The sequence below is a fragment of the Tachypleus tridentatus genome, chromosome 4 (genome assembly GCF_004210375.1).
Source record: "Tachypleus tridentatus isolate NWPU-2018 chromosome 4, ASM421037v1, whole genome shotgun sequence".
NCBI lineage: Eukaryota > Metazoa > Arthropoda > Merostomata > Xiphosura > Limulidae > Tachypleus > Tachypleus tridentatus.
Genome location: NC_134828.1, coordinates 26,314,590 through 26,330,682, shown reverse-complemented (window position 1 = coordinate 26,330,682; position 16,093 = coordinate 26,314,590). Strand labels below are relative to the sequence as shown.

The window sequence follows — 16,093 nt, the reverse complement described above, 5'->3', positions numbered from 1 at the left end:
AGTAAACCACTTTTTGATGTACTGATTTTCTAATCTTTTCTGCATCTATCACAAAACCTAAGTATACTTTCACTGTTTTTCAATTTTGTTTTGTGTTTTTCAGCCACAGCATAGTGGTTCACAGAATAGTTCTTTTGTTTTTCTTTCAAAAATGAACTTTAGCTCAGACTTTTGTCTCTTAACTGATTTGAGATCAAGTTTTGTTTTATGTTTTTCTCAGCCACAGCATAGTGGTGCATAGAATAATTCTGACTTTTTTTATTTCAAAATGAGCTTTAGCTCAAACTTCTGTCTCTCAAGTGATTTGAGATCTACATTCAGCTGTGGCTATTGAAGATTCCTTCACTTCTAATCTATCTATAGTAAACCTATATCCACTTTCTCAATCTGCTCTAGCTTTATAACCATCTCTAATATTTCATGTTTCATCTTCAGAATAGAAGATCAACAAATAACAATGTGTTAATGTTAATTACTTCTGACCAAAACTTCAACATGATTTGTACTTACTGCCATAAACATCACATAATGGTTTACAGTAATTAACAGAATTCTGGCCTGACAATCATTTCCTGATGACCTTTTAAAACAGATGTAATTAATATAACAAAAATAATACACGTTTTTATTATCATAATTTTAGAGGAAACAGCAAGTTGGGTATCATGTCTTCAGCTAACAAACAATAATAAATATCTGTACAGGTGTCTTGATTTGTTGTTTAAAGGAATAAAATTATTGTAATAAGACTTAATAGCAATCTTTTTTAACACAGTTACTCACATTAGAGTTTTGTTTTTATAGAAATAAAATACAAGTTTCCATATTAAGAAATCTTCCATATTCCACAGTTATGGTAAAGGCTATTCTCTTACGTTTTGTAGTTATTAGTACGGTTGGTTCACTTGGTTCACTCCTTCCAAAGACGTTTTCTGCATACACCCTGAACTCATAATCTTTGCTGGGATTTAAGCCAGATATAGTGATGTTGCAAAACCTATACATACACAGTCAAGGCTACTTCAGTCTCTCAGTTAAGAGTTCTTTAAAAATATATACAACTGCTTAAAAATACAGACTTATAGGGCATTCCTTCTTAGTTCTTAAAAGTAACATGTTTATGCTATCATATCCTTCATAAAGGTATTAGTTTTTATAATACTCTCTCATACTTAGCTCTCCTTTTTCAAATAATAACATTAAGATCTACATTTTCAGGTTACAAAGCAATTATTAAAATATATATACATTGGAAAGCCATTTTAAAATTAACTTTATCTTCACAGGAACCTATCTTTGAATTTCTACCTATATTTATGTATTATTTAGCTGCTTCTATGAGATTTTTGTTACCGTTGTTTCATGTAGTAGACTCGGTGTTAAATAATAAATTAGATAATAAATGCTGTTAAGTTCTTTAGATAATTACATAATGTATACAATATTAAAAAATAATAAACATGTATTAATAACAATATGTAACAAAATGTTTACTTTTTATTGTTCCTGGGCAGAAAGTGTTATTTTCCAGTTGTTTATGCCTAAAGTAAATGGAAAAGACCTATTTTCTCTTCAAACTTTGCTTTTGTGACCTGGGAGCATATAATGAAAATATGATGGGAGACTATATTTGGGGCTGATACATGAAAGTGATTTACATTACAGTTGCAAATTTCAAAAAACTACTGACTTCTAAACATTTTTGTTCAATTTTGTATAACTTTACTATAAGTACATGTAAATCTTGATTCATATGTTGTTTTATTCAGACCTTATGTTAATTTCTAAATTTCATTATCCAGGTTACAAAGCAAAGTTTGAAGGGAATAATGGCCATTTTTGCACTTTACAACATAAGCAATTAAGAAATAACACATACTATCCAGGAACAAAATTTATGTTACATAGTGTAACTAGTACATTGATGTAGGCCTATAAATCTCACAACTTAAGGTAACTGAACCTCATAAAGCATTACATGAAAGAAAGTATTATTAGGTTTTCATTTTAGGTGTTTCACATAAATATTGTAAAGTTAGTGATTATTTTAAAACATCCTCTAGTAGCAAACATATACATATAAATATTTGTAACATACAGGGTAAGACTATGTAGCTAAATCTTAGTTGTGTAAAAAAAACACTCTATGTTATAGTTTGTTGTTTTTTCTTAAAAATTTAAAAACTATTAATTTGATAACATTATGGATACTCCTAATTTTTATTTTTAGCAAAAAGGAAATAGACAAGAATTACCTTACTTAATAATTCTTAATGCACTTGATGTTATACTTAGTTGTATATGAAATCAGGTTTAGGATAAATATGTTAAATTGAGTTTATAGTTCATTTACATAAACTGTAGTGGTGGATAATTAATATAGTAAGTGTCAACTAGCTCCATGTTAAACATTCTAGTAAATGATGTAGTAATACATTAATGTTAGTCTTCAGTTTGAGTATTTACTCTAATCTACCAGTTAGTATTTTCTCAGGAAATACAGTTAGGAAAAGTGTAGGTGTAGGTAACTTCTGTGATGTGACAAATGCAAGGAATGGATCAGTTTGAAAACTCTGAATTATGTGCTATTTCAGATCAGCAATGTGTTTGCAATTCTTAGATGATGGAGAAATGAACAGATTCAATAATGAGAGTTCCTGAGATAGAGAGAGATGGGAAAATTGCCACAGGTCTTGGAGATGATCTCAAGCTTTTAAGTGGAGAAGGTGCAGAAGGTAAGTTGGGGTTTCACAAAGTAAAAAGGGCAAGAAATTCTGAGAATGATACATTTAGATCTAGGAAGTATGTTTCATAAGCCACAGCCATAAACTAGTGATGAAGAAGAACTGGAATGGAGTAGGGAAACAGTTGTAACAAGAACAGGTGATAGCAGTAGGTTTAAAATTGGTTATATTTATAGGCAAGTCTTTGGTATGTTATATGGATATAATAAACTGACAATGCAACCGGGATAGTACAGGGTGTTAGCAGTGATGCAGTATTTGTGGTAAATATAAGGGTTAATAACATAAGGAAAAGTAGGTCAGAGGAGGTAATTGATAAGAGGTGGACAAAGGCATTTCAAGAAAACGATTGTAACTCGGGTTAACTTTATTAACTGACAAGCCTTAATTAATTAGTGGGAATGAGGTTATAAGATTTATATTAATATTTAAGGGCATGCAGATAGGTTGTTTGTACTTGTGGGATAAATTAAATGAGGAATCTTTTTAGGAATGTGTTACTTACACTTAAATAGGGCTGAGGCTGGATTGCTTGCAAGAGCTATTGACTCAGTTTTAATAGAAACTTTAAACTATGACTAGACAGTATAAAAAACATAAAATAGAGGAAAAAACTCAGTATTGAAATACAGTACAGAAGTAGCTTTAAGCTTAAAGTAAAATGTTATTATTGTAAATCTAGAAGTCTATGAAGTAAAATAGATGACTTTAGAGCACTAGTAACAATGGAGAGTTTTGATGATTGTATTGGGATAACTGAACTAGGTTAAATCTAAACATTTTTTATGACACAGAGTTTTTGAAATACAGTTACAGGTTATTTAATAAAAATACCATAATAAATGAAAGTTAAAGAGTGGTTTTACATAAAATGTGAGTTTCATCTTCTACATTTTGAAGATAACAAAGATGATAGCAAGGAGGTTGAATCTGTTTGGGTTTCTGTTAGTGGATATATGAGAGCATTTTGTTGGAATTTCTTACAAAACACCAGATGAAATTAATGAGAAACTTTACAATGATATTCAAGACTTCAAGTGTTGATGAGGTTATCTCTATAGAGGATTTAAATTTAAAGTACACAGACTGAGAAATTTTTGTCAGACAATGAGTGAAGCAGGTTTTTTATAAATTGTTTAGTGTTGTTCTTCAACAACTGGTCAGGGAATCAACTAGGAACAATGTTACTACAGATTTACTGTTAACTTGCAATACAGAAATGGTTGAGAGAACAGATTATGAAGCATTTGGATACAAGCAATGTTTTACTGCATACAGAGATCAATAATAATAATAAGTTGGGATAAAACATTCATGTGTATAAATTTTAGCAGATTAGGAGACACTGTCATCAAGTATAGTTTTACTTTAATAAGTTTCTGAATCGACTGTGTTCAGATCTGGTGGATGTCATAAGTTTAAAGGTGTTGAAGGGAAAGCTTGATAAATATTTAAATAATAAGAGGAGGTTTTGAGAATATTGGTTTTGTTAAGTTTATGTAACAGTCTTAATGTACCTTGTTGTCCTTGAGTATTATTTTATACTTGTACACTAACATTACTATGAATATACAAGACTTAAAAATTTAGATAACCTGCAATTAAAAATAATGGTTAGAATGGTTTTGAAATCAATTTGTAAAAAAGGAAGGTCTACATTTACAAAGTATCATGTTTGCCATATTGTTTCTTAAGTCGACAAATATCAGTAACTCCTAACACTACATTTTATTCATTAATATACATTTTGAATTCAATGTTTAGCTTGAACCAAGCAATATTCTGTTGTCATCTTTCTATCGTGGCTCAACCATTTGAAAGACATGGCCCTAGAAATGTTTATAAAACTTAAGAGCAAGATGCAACAAAACACTATAAGAATACCATGAAAATGTAACTTGTCTTATAGTGTAGCTGTGCAAAGTAGGGGAAAATGTATATATTAAGTTTAAAAACATAATACAAGTTAGGTAGGTATCATCTGAAGAAAACTTTTCAAATGCTTGAAATACAATGTAAAACCAACCTTGAATTTCCACAACGAATCCAGCTAGTCATAGGCACCTCTCGCTTCTCTACCAGATAGTTAGTGATGTTGCTACTGCCATCCCAGAGTGGTGGCTTCCACGAGATAGTAACAGAGTCTTCATACACATTTTCTATAACAGCAAATCTCGGAGCATCTGGTTTATCTGGTATTAAATGTTCAATATGAAGTTGGTAACATCCTTGCATGAAATGAACTTTCAAAGAATCCAATTTATTAAACATATGCATTAATCAACTGAAACCACATCCTTCATTGTAAAACAGGGAAATTCCAGTTTATAAGTAATAACAACATTCCAAAAGAAAGTAAAATATGTTGCCACTTTCTGCAAACAGACCAATTGACAAGTTTTATATTTTAAGAAAAAAGAAGTAAGTTGATTGGTTATTGTTAAGCACAAAGCTATATGATGGATTATATGTGCTCTGCCCAAATGGGTAATGAAACCCAATTTTTTAGAATTGTAAATCTACTTAACTGCTAGAATACTTGGGGCAGAGGAGAAGAGAACTTAAGATATTTTTTCTTTAGTATACTGAATAGATATAAGTAAGGTCCTTTAATTGGCATGTTTGGTGTATTAGATACAAGTCTAATAAGAATTATATTCTGTTCTTTAAACACAACAAATAACAGATATAAAGTTGTGACAATTTCTGAATTTCCAACAAGGTGCTGCATGTAACTTGGTCAATATTTCTGTAAGGTGGGGTGAACACAGAGAATGTCAAGAATGAACTGCTTCCTGTTAAATGAAAGACGTTAATCATCTGAGGTTTATAATACTGAAGGTTCTAGTTTATACTTTGTTGAACTAAAGTTTAACAAAAGAACAACAGTATTTCTTAAATCTTCAAAATATTTACATATTTTTTACATTGTAAAAAATTATTACAAAATAACATTTGTATTAAAATACATGTTAAACAAATAATACCAAAGTATTATTAAATTTCATAATATTACTTTAATTAGACATCGCTAGATGGCTCTTAATACCATATCAGAAAGACATGCCTACCACTAATTTGGATTTTTATAATTGCAGAGTCCACTCCAAGTTCATTTTCTGCCATTAACCGATATGGTCCATTGTCTACCTTAGTAACATCCCGGATGGTCAAGATGGCATGTCGATCAGTTACCTTGATGTTATAGTGAGCCCCACTCTCGATCATCTCTCCCTCCTTTGACCATCTAATTGTGGGCTTTGGAAAGCCCGTGAAGGGAATTTTTAGAACAACATTTTCTCCTTTTTCAAAGCATGCTAGTTCTCGGAAGCGAGGTGGCATATTAATGTGAGGAATAGCTGTAAGTGTTAGAAGTGTTTTGTAATTATTGTATCTTTTAAAATAACTTGAACTAGCAAAACCCAATGTTGAAGTTAAGTTAAAAACTTGGGTAGTATCAAAACAATTGAAGAAACTAAACATACTGATCAAAATATTTCAATAATAAAACAATGTAAAATGATGGTAAACAAGTTAAATAACCTTTAATATAAAAGTTTCACCTAAAGTTTCTTCTTAACACACAAGAAAGATTTCTGTTAAAAATGTTGCTCTGAATATTTATTCAAATTTAACACAATCTAATCACAAAACTTTATATTATATTAATCATTTACCAACACAAAAACTACATACTTTTAATAACAAGCTCTGCCCGAGACATTCTAACTCCTCCCTTGTTCATTGCTCGACAGGCATACTCATCAGCATCTTCGCCAAACACTTCAGAAATCATCAGTATGTGGTTGTCTCCCTCATGTATAATGGAATACTTACCACCTTCAAACAGTTCTCTCATTCCTTTGTACCTGGAAGTAAATACTTAAAATCAACTTCTCAAATTATCACAAATACAGAAATAAAAAACAAAATGTTGAATTAAACTTGTGAGACAAGAGAAAAATACACAGATCTTACTACTAGATGTGGTTTCTAAATTTTTATATCAAAGAAATAATAGCTTTAGAAGCAGTGAGGTAGTTAATACTGTTGAACTAACATAAACAAATACCAACTTTAGAAGCAGTAAGATAGCCAAAATGCAGAACTAATAGCAACAAATAACAGACTAAGGATAAAGAAAATATTTCTTGTTTTAAAATAGTATTTTAAACTTTTAACCATCAGGTATCAGATCATTGGGGCATGAATTCTACCATTAAAGTTAGGAAAATACATATAAATATTCTCTGATAGTACAAGTCAGGTAAGAAACCTAACCAAGAACATTTTTAGTTAACAATATCATAAATGTATATTCAGCAAATTAACTATGCTATAGCTTACTGTGTTGAACTGCAAACACCTAATTCTTTTTTAGAAGAACATAATTCAATCCTAAACTTAAATATTATAAATATAACTTTTCAGCATTCAAGATTAAGGATTATTTGTTCTTATTATACAAAAAATGACTCATATGAAGTCAATTATTTAAGTTTCTTTACACTTATACACTGAACATATAACAGCCTAACAATATTTTAAATCTGAACCCAGTTTGAAATGTATTAAATTTCTCCAAACTATCATATCTTAGTACATTTTCGCTTTTAAGAACCTATACTGAAACAAGTCCATCTGTTGTAATGCTTTTATTCAAAATAATTAGAATTAATTTCTTTCTGTTATCAAAATTAACAGTTTTTATATAAAATCAGTAGAGTTTAATATGTAACTTCTGGTGTAGGATTCCCCACAAATTTACAGACCAGTATCATACTGTTTTTTTTCTACAGTTTTGACACAAAATACGTATAATTTACCATGTAACTTCTGGTTTTGGATTCCCCACAACGTTACAGACCAGTTCCACGCTCTTATTTTCAATAGCCATAACTTTTCGAAGTGGAACAATAAACTCTGGTGGAGTAGCCGCTAAAACAGAGAGATAAACCAACAAGTCTTTAGTCAGAAAAATGAAAAACATTACTACCTTTACTCTGATAGTAAAGATCAGTTAAACTTACAGAACTCATAATCACCTTGTTCTTGTTATAATTTACATACTATAACTTTTTGATACAGTAAGTGTATCTTCACGAAATTTGGCAAACTTTTAGCAAACGTTACACACCATTTGTACACATACAAAAATCAGTTTTTAACTGTTAACTAAAGATTTGTCTGTGAATATGTCATTTTTTTAGTAGTCCAAGTGTAAAGTGAATATTAAACCAAGGTTAAAAGTACTTTGCTTTGTCTCAGAAATCTCACACCTCATAAGTAAATATAAAGCTTTTTGTTTCAGTAAAACTTTATATTTTATCTGTTATTACCTCCATCATAACAATATATTATTTTGATTCTTCAACCAGTAAACAACTCATCAAAATGTAATAACAAAGATGTAAGGTCAGAAATACAATAAGCAGCTATGGTCTTTTTTTTCTTTATCACTGATCATAAAGTTCCAATGAATATCTGAGAGTTTGAACTTCTACACTTTCCATATTTATTTTTGTTTATTTTACTGTCAATGACTGAAGTAGAAACATGCTGAAAATAGAGCTACACATCACCTCTTCTGTTATTACAGTGTCTTTGAAGAAATAAGCCAACTTGACCCCTGCTCCAAAAACGAAATGTGGAATTTATCAGCTTATGTGTCCTACAATGTTTATTACATGGTTCTGATCCATTAACTATCACCAGTGTTTGAGTATTACCCATCCTTCTGGGATGTTTGGAATTTAGTGGTATAATGTATAGACATACAAGTATATAATCCTATTATAAAATCCTATTTCTCATTCAGCATACTTATTCACCAACCAATTACTACTAGTTATTTGCAAACATTTAAACTTTAGTTATTTTTATTAAAATATATACAAAGAAATAAAAAATACTTCAAAAATAAAATATTTTGAGTACCTATAATGCTATGAGATTTTGTATTTGTGCATTGTATGTGCTGAGTCTTGCCATAAGCCTAATTTATTCTTTCAAAGATGAAGAGAAATTAATTTTTGTAAGCTTCAAATATACATTTTAGGAAACAAAATAATTATTAACTTATGATATTATTGCACACAAAACCCTTGTAATTTATCTGGGTTTCTAAACATACTATATATTACTTTTACAAAATCTTGTATCTGTTTAGATCAACCACTTAATAATCACATTTTAACAATTTTGGTTAAATTATAACTTTAATTCAGTCCTCACACATCAACAGCTTCAGCGTGATTATGACTATCTTTCAAGCTATTTACAAACATTTGTTAGATACATATCAACATAAAACTGCTCTTTCTCTTGGTAGTAAACACTTAGTCAAGAGAAGCAGGTGAGACAATGAAACAGGTTTAAAAAGAACGGATGTGTAGGAGAAGCCATTCTACTAGATTGGCTAAAGACATGAGAGGCTTTTGTTTTATATTCTAGCTTGTCTGTATCTCAAATTACAGTTTCTCATTCAAAGATGACGAGAAAACACACTTGTAGAGAAAAATATATACGTAAAAATGTCTGGTTTGGGTTGAGAAAATTTTTATGTAAACCTGACAATGACTGAAGAAGGTCGAAACACTGTTCACTCCTCTATATAAAAAAATTTTCTCAACCCAAATCAGTCGTTTTTACATACATAAGTTTCTCATTTCTTAACCACTGTGTGAATTGTGTGACAGGAAATGCTATGCGACAAACAACAGTTTATAGTTAGCATTTTGTCCTTACATTTCCCATTAAATTAAAAAATTACAACATACATAATATTAAACCTTTGTTTACAAACTGTCTTTTCATGTCAGTTCCACAGCATAATAGAGAAGTTACTTAATAAAAGTTTGAAAATAACTTAAAGGTCATGACATGTACCTGCATGCAGGAAAGGGGTTAATAAAGCACTTATTATGAAGTACTTATGGTAACTGTAAATCTAATTTCAAACTATAGAGTCAATTAGTTGTGTTTCTATGTAACACTGTTCAAAATAAATGCAGTAATCACACAAACAGTTTTTTAAAACTAATAAACTCTATTCAGAACTCTAACAGTTTAAAGTTTAAATGTACAATATTATAATATATTCCTAAACATTAATTACCACTTGGATCTTTGATCTTAACTGATGTTGAATTCACTGATGGTGGACTACTTCCAGCTTCATTTACAGCAAACACACGAAATTCATACTGTCTGTCTTCTATTAAATTTGAAATATTGATCTGAGTTGGAACACAAAGAAACTGATTCACCTTCTGCCAAGTCTGTGTACCGTATTCTCTTTTATCTATCCAATACCCTTGTATTCGTGCTCCTCCATCAGATTCAGGTTTTTCCCAGGACAAGTTCACAAAGTCACCTCCAACTTCAGTTACCGTTGGAATTCCAGGAGCCGAGGGAGGGTCTAGAACAAAAGTATACAACCCAATCAAAATTTACTACTAGTTACAAATTTTCACAAAAATTATATCTTTTACTTTTTCTTAAGTAAAACGTGATTTAATGCGTGCTCTTAAATATATTTCATTAAAACTGAAAATCTTCACTGGAATAAAATGCAAATTTACAGTGTAATTCAGAAATAAAAAATAATTAAAAGTTTACTTACTTTGGGAAAGCTTTGATAAATCTACACACTATGTTAAAAAAAGTACTTCAAATGTTCCATATTTAAAAAAATGTTATAAGGTCAATAAAGAAAGCTTCTGATAAGTAGCATAATTTATTTCTAATACAGCCATTCTTTGATAATGACATTCATTAAAATATCAAACTTGTGCACTGATGATTCTTCAAAAATTTTCCAAAGGTTTAAAAACTACATAATGGAGTTATCTTTCATTTATTCTAATCTTACTTGGTCATATTCATTTTCAATACAATTTCAAATCACTATTCCTTACCAGATGTTAGAAGTAGATTTATTCTAATCCTACTTTGCCATATTTCATTTATGTACATGTACAAAATACTGTTACTTACCAAATGGAAGTTTGGCAATTATCGGATTAGCACCCTCTAATGGCAGGCTCTGTCCATTTTCATTAACTGCCATTACTCGGAAAAGGTACTCTCCACCTTCTGTTAACCCCTGGACTATACATTTGACATCCTGGTAGATATATTTACCAAACGTTTGTTAAACAGCTAACTAACTTAAGCATATGTGTTACAAATTCTAAAATGTCTATTATATAACTTTTATAATTGTGAAATATTACCATAAGCTGCATCATGGTACAACAATCTGGTATTTAAAATGCATATATACATTTTTGGGGGAATCATATTCACAAGAGAAAGTACTTATACATTTATCTAATAATAGCTAGTAGTTATCTTTCACTGACTTAATCTCTTTACTTACATAACAAAAAATGTGTAGTTATCTTTCACTGACTTAATCTGTTTACTTACATAATAAAAAATGTGTAGTTATCTTTCACTGACTTTTACATATATAACAATACCTTTCTGCTACCATTGACTGACAATCTGTTTAAGTATATAGCAATACCCTATACTTACCCTTCACTGACATGATCTGTTTACTTATCTAAGAGCAGTTTATAGTTACCCTTCATTAGATTGTTTACTTATATAACAACAGATTATAGTTACCCTTCATTAGATTGTTTATTTATATAATAATAAATTATAGTTACCCATCATTAGTTTAATTTGTTTACTTACAGAACAATAAATTATAGTTACCCTTCATTAGATTGTTTACTTATATAACAACAGATTATAGTTACTTTTCATTAGTTTAATTTGTTTACTTACATAACAATAAATTATAGTTACCCTTCATTAGATTGTTTATTTATATAATAATAAATTATAGTTACCCATCATTAGTTTAATTTGTTTACTTACATACCAATAAATTATAGTTACCCTTCATTAGATTGTTTACTTATATAACAACAGATTCTGGTTACCCTTCATTAGTTTAATTTGTTTACTTACATAACAATAAATTATAGTTACCCTTCATTAGATTGTTTACTTATATAACAACAGATTATAGTTACCCTTCATTAGTTTAATTTGTTTACTTATATAACAATAAATTATAGTTACCCTTCATTAGATTGTTTACTTATATAACAACGGATTCTGGTTACCCTTCATTAGTTTAATTTGTTTACTTACAGAACAATAAATTATAGTTACCCTTCATTAGATTGTTTACTTATATAACAACAAATTATAGTTACCTTTCATTAGTTTAATTTTTTTCAAACATCTGACAAAATCTTATCTGGTTAAACTCTTTCCCTATTTAAGAAGAATTTTTTTCTCTCATCACTAACAAAATCACTTTCCTTACCCGACAATAGCTCATCGCTATTACCCACTGGGTATGACTAGTTTCTTTTCTCTCTACAACATAGTGTGTGACTTTTGAGCCACCATCGTGAGATGGTGGTCGCCACGAAAGTGACACTGAATGCTGAGCAATGTCAGAGACCTCTAGTGGTCCTTCTGGTGGCCCTGGACGACCTTTGATACAGAAATTCAAAACCATGCTATTAAAGAGACTGTTCTATTTTTTTATTTTAAGAGTACAACTTGAACAGTGTCAGTTCATAAAAATAATATAAATCGTATACATCAGTTGTTCTAGCAGATAAAAGTAGCTACTAGAACAATAAAATATCCTTATCTTAAATGTAGTCCACAAGTAGTTTACTGCTAATCAACACAAATTCAATATTCAGTACAATTTTGTGACATTAAGCAAGAAATTTACATAAGCCAATTAGAAATATCTTTAATTCTAAACTTGTTCCTCTGACACAATGCTCCTGAGAGTTTTTCAAATATCATTATGAAATGACAAGAGACTCACTTGTTACAAAGAGAGTAAAACTTGCATCAGCCGCCCCACTGTCATTTTTAACAGTCAACTTGTACTTCCCCTCATCATTTCTCAAAGCTTCACGCAAGAAGACAATAACATAATCATCAAACACGGTTATCTTCATGTGTTCGCTTTCATTAATTTCCAGTCCATGCTTGAACAAGTTCACCTCAAATGGTCCAGTACCAGAAAAGAATATTTTAACTTTCCCATTGTCATTTTCAGGTATGCACACTTCATTTGGACATCTCTCAATCTTAGGAGGAGCTGTGAAAGAAGAAATTATTAGGTAAACTACTGGTATGAAAATGAAATGATATTTATTACAGTGCAGAACAAGAGGGACAAAACTCATAAAAATTGTCAGTAAAATTCACACTTTAAAAAAAAATCTATTTTATGTGGATGGGATGGCCTTAACCTTAATCTTTATGTTATATTGAGTTGAATAACCAATTGGAAAATTTTATAAAAACTTAACTTTTTTTCCAACATCAAAAAGCATTTTTTTCCAGTAAAACTACAAATAAAGCATATAAAAAAACATAGCTTTACATTATTTGTATAAATAACATCTTACTGTATCTATTTGTACTATAAATGTGTTCAACATCTTACTGTATCTATTATTACTATAAATGTGTGTTAGTACTTCTGTCTGAGTCTAAAGTGTCAGAGACAGTTCAACATCTTACTGTATCTATTATTACTATAAATGTGTGGTGTGTCAGTACTCCTGTCTGAGTCTAAAGTGTTAAGAGACAATTCAACATCTTACTGTATCTATTATTACTACTGTAAATGTGTGGTGTGTCAGTACTCCTGTCTGAGTCTAAAGTGTTAGAGACAGTTCAACATCTTACTGTATCTATTATTACTATAAATGTGTGGTGTGTCAGTACTCCTGTCTGAGTCTAAAGTGTAAGAGACAGTTCAACATCTTACTGTATCTATTATTACTATAAATGTGTGGTGTGTCAGTACTCCTGTCTGAGTCTAAAGTGTTAAGAGACAGTTCAACATCTTACTGTATCTATTATTACTATAAATGTGTGGTGTATCAGTACTCCTGTCTGAGCCTAAAGTGTTAGAGACAGTTCAACATCTTACTGTATCTATTATTACTACAAATGTGTTATGTGTTAGTACTTCTGTCTGAGTCTAAAGTGTTACAGAGTTTATTATCTTATTTTACCTATCTTTATCTTCAGTGTTTGGTTTGGTAGTTCAAATGTCTGAGATTAATAAACTAGAGAGTCAAATTTGTTCTTGTATCTATCTTTACCTGCAACATTTAGTTTAGCAGTACACTTGTCCAGCCTAATGAGTTGCTGATTTCACAGGTGTACTCTCCATCGTCTGACTCCCATGTTTCTGTGATTTGTAGTTTATATATTCCATCTTTATTATCTATAATTTTGATTCGTGCACCTGGATGAACCTCCCGTCCATTTCTAAACCTAGTGTTCATCAAGAAAAGAACAGCTCTATGTCAGATTAAACTACAAAAAACAGAGAACCATAAATAACAATTTCTGTGAATTTAAGCATCTACAAAAAATTATCCAAAGTTTATTAATCACACAAAATATTTTAAAATTATTTGCCACTACAAAATATACTAGAATATGGATAACGAGATTACACCCTCAAACTTCTTGTTGCTGTAAAAAGGCACAAAAAAGCTAACTTACTCTAATGTATACTGATAAAAACACGTACAATCATGTCTTACACCATCTGTAAATAAAAACAAAATGAGTAGTATTATACACATACACAAAAAGTGAAGTTTACTCACCATCGAGCTACAGGGTGAGGCTTGCCAATGGCTTCACATTCCATGGTCACAGACTTCTTGAGGTTAGTGTTCTTATTGAATAGTGTCCTTAAAAACTCTGACTTTATACCATCTACAACAAAAAATAACACTTAAAAATCACAGTATATAGTACACACAGATTAACTGAAATGCCCTATGTGGAACCTTAAATTAAAAATACACTTTAAACCTTTTAATTCTTCAACAGGTTAAGGAGTAAATGTTATGATGGTTATATTTATATAAAGAAATATGTACCAGCATCATAAAAAATAGCAAACAAACTCCTTGGAGTATATCTATACAACAATACATAATGTTATATTCAACAAACAACCAATTTCATCATCATTGAATTGCTTCAATTCATTGTAACATTTAGAGAACTAACAGTAACAGTGATGCCCATTTTATTTTTATTTCATCATGTACAGAATGAAAGAGCAATGTTAGCTGCACAATTAAGACTTATGAAAAATGTAATTAACAAACTATGAATGTCTAATTTCTTTTTCACTTATACTGCAAGTCTAGTTAGATTTACTTTCAGCTTTTAATAAGTGTTAAAGTAGAACAAAGGAAAAAATATACCACCTGGAACTTCCTGAATCTTTACAGGTCCACGTGTCGTAACAGGATCGCTTTTTCCAGCAGCATTTACAGCAAACACTCGAAACTCGTACTCCCTGCTTTCTGTGAGGTTTGTTACAGAGAAATCACAGTCTAAAACATTGTAATCATTGGCTTTGAACCATAAGGGGCTATTTTTCTCAATGCACTCCACAATATAGCCTGTCAGATCGAAAAGAAAATAGTTTTGACTCAGATACTATGGTGAACTAGCTGTAGTATTACATAGTTCTGTGATTCACAATTTAATTCTGTTTATAAAAGAAACTCTACACATTATGAATAAAACTCCAAGCGTCAACAGAAATTCAAATTCATTCCCCCTTCGTTTATTCAAATAGTTATTTTATTTTTAAATTTAATGTTTTATAATTTCCTAACAACTTCCTGTGTGATAATAAATGAAATTTATTTATCTGAATCCTTTAACGTTTATAAGTAAACGAGATAACCACAGAATATCTGTTTGCCTGTGATTTTGGCTCCTCCATCTGTTCTTGGCTTCTCCCACTTCAGATCAGCATAGGTTTTTCCAACTTGTACAACTTTCAGGTTTTCAGGAGATGATGGTACATCTAGTTACAGAAAGAGCACAGTATATATAGGTGTGACATTCATGAATAATGTTACAAGTTTAAAAACAAATGCATATTTACACTGACACCTGGCGATGACTGAAGAAGATCGAAACGTTGTTTGCTCCTCCACATAAGAATTTTCTCAACCCAAACCAGCTGTTTTTACATATATATTTTTCTCTACAAGTGAATTTTCTTGTCATCACTGATACATTGTTCAGTTAGAACATTTGTTCTAAGATGTGTTAGTTTTACCAGAGGTGAAAGAGTTAATTACAATCTAAATGTACTGACCTTATAAAGCACAGTATTATAATTTCTACATATTTCTATGTTCCGATATCTTTTACATAAATCAAATGTTACCTTTGTTATTTCCAATAAATATGTTTTTAACTTTAAAAATAACATACTTTTTGTGTGTCATATTAAA

The 16,093-nt window shown here is 30.2% G+C and overlaps 1 pseudogene across 1 annotated transcript in view; it reads right to left on the bottom strand.

Annotated features, from left to right (window-relative positions):
- LOC143248084 (twitchin-like) overlaps positions 1 to 16,093 on the bottom strand; it is a 66,071-nt pseudogene that overhangs the window by 47,735 nt on the left and 2,243 nt on the right. Inside the window, exons 3-15 of the transcript XR_013026800.1 lie at positions 15,553 to 15,657; positions 15,044 to 15,244; positions 14,432 to 14,543; positions 13,916 to 13,965; positions 12,619 to 12,897; positions 12,097 to 12,269; positions 10,743 to 10,872; positions 9,862 to 10,164; positions 7,571 to 7,682; positions 6,441 to 6,613; positions 5,816 to 6,103; positions 4,771 to 4,936; positions 876 to 997 (exon numbers count right to left, since the gene is read on the bottom strand). The product of XR_013026800.1 is annotated as a twitchin-like (transcript). The remainder of the gene's footprint in view (positions 1 to 875; positions 998 to 4,770; positions 4,937 to 5,815; positions 6,104 to 6,440; positions 6,614 to 7,570; positions 7,683 to 9,861; positions 10,165 to 10,742; positions 10,873 to 12,096; positions 12,270 to 12,618; positions 12,898 to 13,915; positions 13,966 to 14,431; positions 14,544 to 15,043; positions 15,245 to 15,552; positions 15,658 to 16,093) is intronic.